This window comes from Salvia splendens, chromosome 12 (assembly GCF_004379255.2).
Source record: "Salvia splendens isolate huo1 chromosome 12, SspV2, whole genome shotgun sequence".
NCBI classification, from domain to species: Eukaryota; Viridiplantae; Streptophyta; class Magnoliopsida; order Lamiales; family Lamiaceae; genus Salvia; species Salvia splendens.
Genome location: NC_056043.1, coordinates 26079273 through 26085586, shown reverse-complemented (window position 1 = coordinate 26085586; position 6314 = coordinate 26079273).

The window sequence follows — 6314 nt, the reverse complement described above, 5'->3', positions numbered from 1 at the left end:
ACAAGATGATACTGAACAGTTGGAGACCCTAGCCAGAAGCGCCAGCTAAAAAGCAACTGATCAAAAGCCTACAGCATACAGTTCTCCCGCATTAATAAAATAGAATTTTGAAAACTTAGAGCCTTAGGAACATCTACCCCAAAACACTGCAACCCAATAGCCCCATTACAAGCCTTTAAGACCTTCAGTAGCTGCACGTGAGATCCAAGTCCGAAGCAAGCGTGGTTGAGCATATTGAGAGAATGCGGTCCCAACATTCCTGGTGAGGTATGAGAGACCGAGTGAATCTAGTGTTTGGCCGAGAGTTTGGGCGATCTTGACAAGCGAATATACTGACCAGGAAGGAATGGGGGGTGGCAGGAGTTCAAGGCTGTCTAAGGCCGGATTGCACCAGATCCCGAGGTAAGGGATGGTTGAAAATATAGCCCAAATCTTTGTGTTTCGGTTTTATTTGTGTTTGTGTGTTTGTGTGTCTTTTTCTGTGTTTGCCCAAGTGTTTTTCTTTGCGTCGAGTCTAGTTTAGGTAGAGTCGGTCAGGGGAGTAACCAGGCTAGAATTCGACTTATTCGTTTTTGTTTGTTCTTCACGCTTGAGGACAAGCATGTGGTAAGTGTGAGCAGTTTGATAAGTCGTATTCTAGGCCTAGGTTACTGGTCAGTATGATGTGCGTAATTGAATTATATCAGCAAAAACTAGTTGCTTAAGCGTGCAGGGTAAACATTCCAGCCAGTAGGCAGAGTTTCAGACACTTCAAGTGAAAAGGGCGTCAGGACGATTACGTACTGACCAGTATACATGCAAATATGGCTCGAGATGGAGAAGGAGGATAGCTGGGACTGCTCAATCACAATTAAGGGCAAAGAAGTCATCTCACCGCAAGGACTTACCCTAAAAATCAAGGGTAAGCCTCCCTATAAAAGGAAGCCACTTGGAGAGAAAGAGGGAATCAACGAAGAATCATCATCATCACTCTTAGGTAGAATTCTCTCGGAGTTCAGTCCTTCAGCCCAATCCAGAATCTCATTCCTCGCCACTGCCATGGTCACTTGAAGATCTAGATGTTCCCGGAGTTCCAGATCGTCCGTTCCAGCCAGCAGAACCGTAGTTAAAGATATCATCGCCCGGAGTGGCAAAACACTTTTATTCGCTTTCGTAGTTTAATTTACTTGCTTTCCTTACGTTGGATCTTTGTTTGCTTTCGGATATTTTCTGTTTTTTGAAGTACTTGTGGAAGATCCGAACGTGTTCAAGATATGAAGTTGATTTCCGTTTCAGTTATGGTGTTGATTTCTTTTCCTTTCTTTTCCGCCTAGTTAGCTTAGATCTAAGGTTCTTTGGTGTTTTAAGTGCTGAATCTTTTCTTTCCTTGTTCCGTCAAAATTTCCTTAGTTAAACGTGGAACTGTTTGATCGTGAGTGAATCGCTGCATGTGAAGTCTTGTTTGAGTTCGTTTTCATTTTCCTGCTGACCAGTACGCGGAGTTGCATTTTCTGTGTTTTGATTTCAGATTTGGTGTTCTTATTTGTGGATCTGTGTTCGCGAATTGATAAACTGTGTTTCCGTGTTGAATCTGGAAGTATTTTCTGATTTTAGTTTGTGTTGTTGAGGAAGATGATGTCCCTGTCTAATGTTGGGGACCACTTTGCTTTTTAGATGCTTTTTGCTTTTTGTCCTCTACTTTTAGTTATAACATGCAGATCTGTCAGCCTAGTCACCATGTCTACCACTACCCTCTGAATATTCTGTCTAGCCCAAAATAGAATCCCGTACCTTCCAAATATTTTCTGTTACAAAAATGTCTCCCTATATCCACGTACACAGCTGTACCCCTACACTTCTTTCCCCATTCTAGTCAGTAGGAAATTACCTTTAAATTCTTGCCTAGGTAGAAACTCAACCCGAGCGTGGTAGCTAACCAAACCATCCAGAATATCACCACAATAGTTTTAACGCACCATCTCTGTGGGATTCGACCCTTACCACCACTATACTGATCAGTAGAAGTGGATTGAGGAATTTTTGAAACCAGGGTCTAGGCTTAGTTAGGATCGCTATCCTGACCAGTAGGATATATCCTTGCTTGAACGACACCTAAACACCCTGAGGAGAAAACTCATCGTTGCAGCATGGTAGGTGCAATGTAGGTGTGATTTGAAAATGGAGCATTTCTCTTCCTTTTGAGTTGGATTGTCCTATTCTTTTATTATCTGGGCTACTTTAAAAATTATTACTTGAGGCTGCAGTGGAGTTATTTAAATCTTCGGGAACCGAGTATCTCCTCGTTGAATTGTTGGGGACGTGAGGGGCCAACCGGCATCGCTGCGACACCTTGGACGGCCAAATTAATCAAAATACCCATGTTTTTAATTGAAAAATTTTGTAATCCTATCACTAATAATAATTGAAGCCTAGGGATGCATGCATCTTAATTGTTGTATGACTTCTTGTGTTGATTTATGTGTTATGTAAATTCTAAAGGTGATACCTCGCAAGGGAATCGTGATCGCAAGGGAAAGAAAATAATTTCGGATTAAGCACTCGAGGTGGGCTTTCTTTTAAATAAGGACAACGTCCTAAATATTTTTATCGATGGAAATGAAACTGTATTTATCATGCCGTGATTTGATTTTTACGTGCCTATCTGATGTGGCTATGCGCCATTGTTATATAAATCGAATTCGGGTCCTCGTAGGGTCGTAAACCCTACTTGGACTAGTGTACACCTATGGTAGATCGTGTGCTAGCGTACGGGCTGGCCGGTCTAGTGGCTTGGTTTGTGGCCACATTCCAAGTCATGTATTGGCAGATATGGCTAACGTCTATGGGAAAATGACTGATCAGTCGACTTTTACTATGGGAAAAAGATTTTAGTGCCTCGGGCCTTTCTAAAGCTACCCCGACGGTTACTTAAGTATGGCATGATAAATTAACAACTTTTATTAAAAATGTTTTCGGCATGAGCCCACTGAGTATATTTTATAGTACTCAGCCCTGCATGTGTTTTCCCTATGTGCAGGTTGAGCGGCGACGAGGATGTGGTAGTGTTGAGCAAGTGGATTTAAGATATTATCATTGCCTTTGAACCTTGAGTGTCGTTGTGTCTTCACACATGGCGTCACTCTTTCTCTTGGACGTTTCCGTTGTGTCGTTTCGTTTAATTATGTTTTATTTAGGCCGACAACTTTAATTGTTAGGATAATGGATATCTTGAATTTCTTGTTGGATAATATCAAACTCTTGGTTATTTATTAGGATATTAATTGTTGGTCCAACTTTTGTTGAAACCCTAGCCCTTTTCGTCTGTTTACTAAATTCTTTCAATCACGATCGCCCGTATTTATTAACCCTAAAGGGCGGTCGTGACAGTTTGGTATCAGAGCCTCAGTTTCTTTCCGCTCTGGACCCAAGAGTCTTTTGGAGTAAAAAAATCTATCCTTGTATTAATTGGCTAAAGTGTTAAACATCGAAGGCTCAACACCACGACTCGTCACGCCCAACCACGAAAGAAGAGGTAAGAATATTTTGGTGACTTTTTAAATGAATTACTGAAATTTTTGAAATTTGAAGGGAAAATGGTTCCTTGTGAAAATGGCAATTTTGGGCCTATTGGAGATTTAAAGTAAATGCTATGGCTTCTAGAAAATGTTGTGGTCATACGAGACGTGAGACACTATGGGAGTTTGTGATTGAAGGTGTTGAATGTTATGGATATTGGAGTGTGAATATGAATCGCATGCTTGAGGCGGAGAGTTGTTATTACATGTTTGAACTGCGAATTTAATTTGAAGAACATATATGTTGATTACCTGAACGGCGAAAATTCTAATGCATACTTTGTTGAAATTATATGATTTTGGAACTCTGAAACGCAAAGTATGACTCATGTGTAGTTGCAAATATGTGATTGTGATATAGATGGACATGAATTGTATGATTTATAAAATGTGATTCCATGGGCAACGGATTGATTGAGTTACTATTTTAAATATTAATATACACCGGATGAAATGCTATGGAATGTCAAATGGTTTATATGGATAAACATGTTTGATTGCGCAATATATAAATGACGTTTTATGTGATGATAATTCATGGTTAATGAAGTACGAGGTATCATATAGAATCATTATGAAAGTGAAACGTGGAATTTTGAACTTTGTTGCAAACGTAGAATCCATATGAAGATTGAATTAAACAACGATCGAATATGTGTTGAAGTATGAGACTATGAACTATGTCTAGAAAACATAGAGTGCCTAAGAAGTATGCTAGACTGAACGTGCTCAAAAATAGTTGTAAAATGATGACTACAATATCACTTTCCTGAGTGATGGGACAAACGAAAACATATACTTCGAACTAGACGGATTATTGTAATTGTCTATTGTCTTCTCTGGATGATAAGAACAAAACAAAAGGAAGTTTCTAACGAGATCAAGACAAGATGAAATGTTAGGTGACGTATCCTTACAACGACGAGAAATTGTGTCTGCAATCAAATAAGTGAATGCAGTCGTGCATAACATGTTAATGCGACTACGCGTTACAAATATGACAACACTTATGACACGTTAAGGCCGGGAGGGTTATTACCATGTTTTAATGAGAATGACCGCGAGGGCGTGCCAAAAACAATATGAAGGTGTGATCTTCAAGGACAGCTAATGGTTGTAACGACACCGAGAGTCTTGACCTAGAATCTAGAGTTTTCGAGAACACTTCTATTATCTTCGGGAAATGACGGAGTGCCACCTTTGTAGCTAGAATGGATGAATTTAATTGACGGTACTTACTTGGATTATCAGAAATTTCTTTCTATGAAGCTCCTTGACAATGGTATTCTTTTCGTGGATTTAAAACATTTGATTGACCTGCAATTTGCAAGTGATGCAATACTGTGTCCTTTTAATGAAAGTAGTGACTCATTCTTGTTCCTCTTGAGTAATTTTCGGAGCCATTCTAATCAAGGGCACTTTCAGTAGTGTTCCTCACGTTGAAACCCGTTTTGATCCAAGTAAGACTGTTAAATAGATTTCTAAATTCTTGATACAAGACTCTCAAGGAAGACAATGGCTCGATCTCTGCAAACACAATATGAGGAATGGGTTTCGAGAGAATGATACAAAATGGTACACCAACAACACCAGGAGTCGAATATTTTTGCATCTATGCTTAGTTGTAGCAAGTAGCCAAAGAATCGAACGTTATGCCATACCAGAGATTAGGTCTTGAGAAACAAAAGCTGAGAGAAGCCGTGCACATCAAATGATCACGTTTTGCGGCTCAGAATTTATGTAAGTGGTTGATCAAGGGATATATGGATAACAACTTAGAGTCGAAGTATTAAGGTCGTCGCATAAGATCATCGTTGTACGATAGTATTGGAATGAAAATACGAGCACCCTGATAGATTATGATATACGAACGAAGGTCTTAGACGAGAGAAAATCGTCCAGCAAGTGGCGAAATTGAATCCACTAAAATGGGAAATAATCGAAAGGAGAAACGCGTACAAGCACCATCACCATCACCTCCTCCACCTAAGCCAGAATGGCATAATGAATAGTTTTTGCTAAAGCAAAATCCTCCTATCTTCGATGGGATAAGAGAGCCAGCAAAGGCCGAGACTTAGATACGCGCATTGGAGAGCATCTTCGAATTCTTCAAGTGCACTGAGGAAGAGCGTTTGAGTTGTGTAACCTACCAACTCACGGATTCGGCCGACTTTTGGTGGGACAAGCAAATGACCATGACCACTGAGCAAGTGGATACAATGACATGCGAGGACATTAAGGCGTAGATATACAACAAGTATATCCCAAAAAGTTACCGAAAGGCGAAGACGACCTAGTTTTACAACCTCGAACAAGGGCGCATGGTAGTGACAGGATATGACCGCACACTTGCGACATGGCTCGGCATGCACCCGAACAAGGGATACCGATAAGAAGATAGCTGAGAAATTCCGTCCGGGACTAAGGCATGAGATAAGGATAGCATTGGCCAACCTTGGGAGACTTGCATACGCTGAATCATTGACCCACGTACTAGACATGAAGGAAGCTATGCCCAAGGAGAAGGCGATGAGAAACACTACACTGGCACTGCCTCCACCACATTATTCTCGAGAGAAGAGAAAGTGGGATGAAAAATAAGGCTCCCTATGAAAATAAGGGATACCAGCCCACCCAAAACCGACCACAGTATGGGGACAGACAAAGTTTCTCTAACTAGAGGAGTGACTTCCGACCCAGACCACCACAATGCAATATGTGCTCCAGGTACCATTTTGGAGAGTGTAGAATGCAGAACAC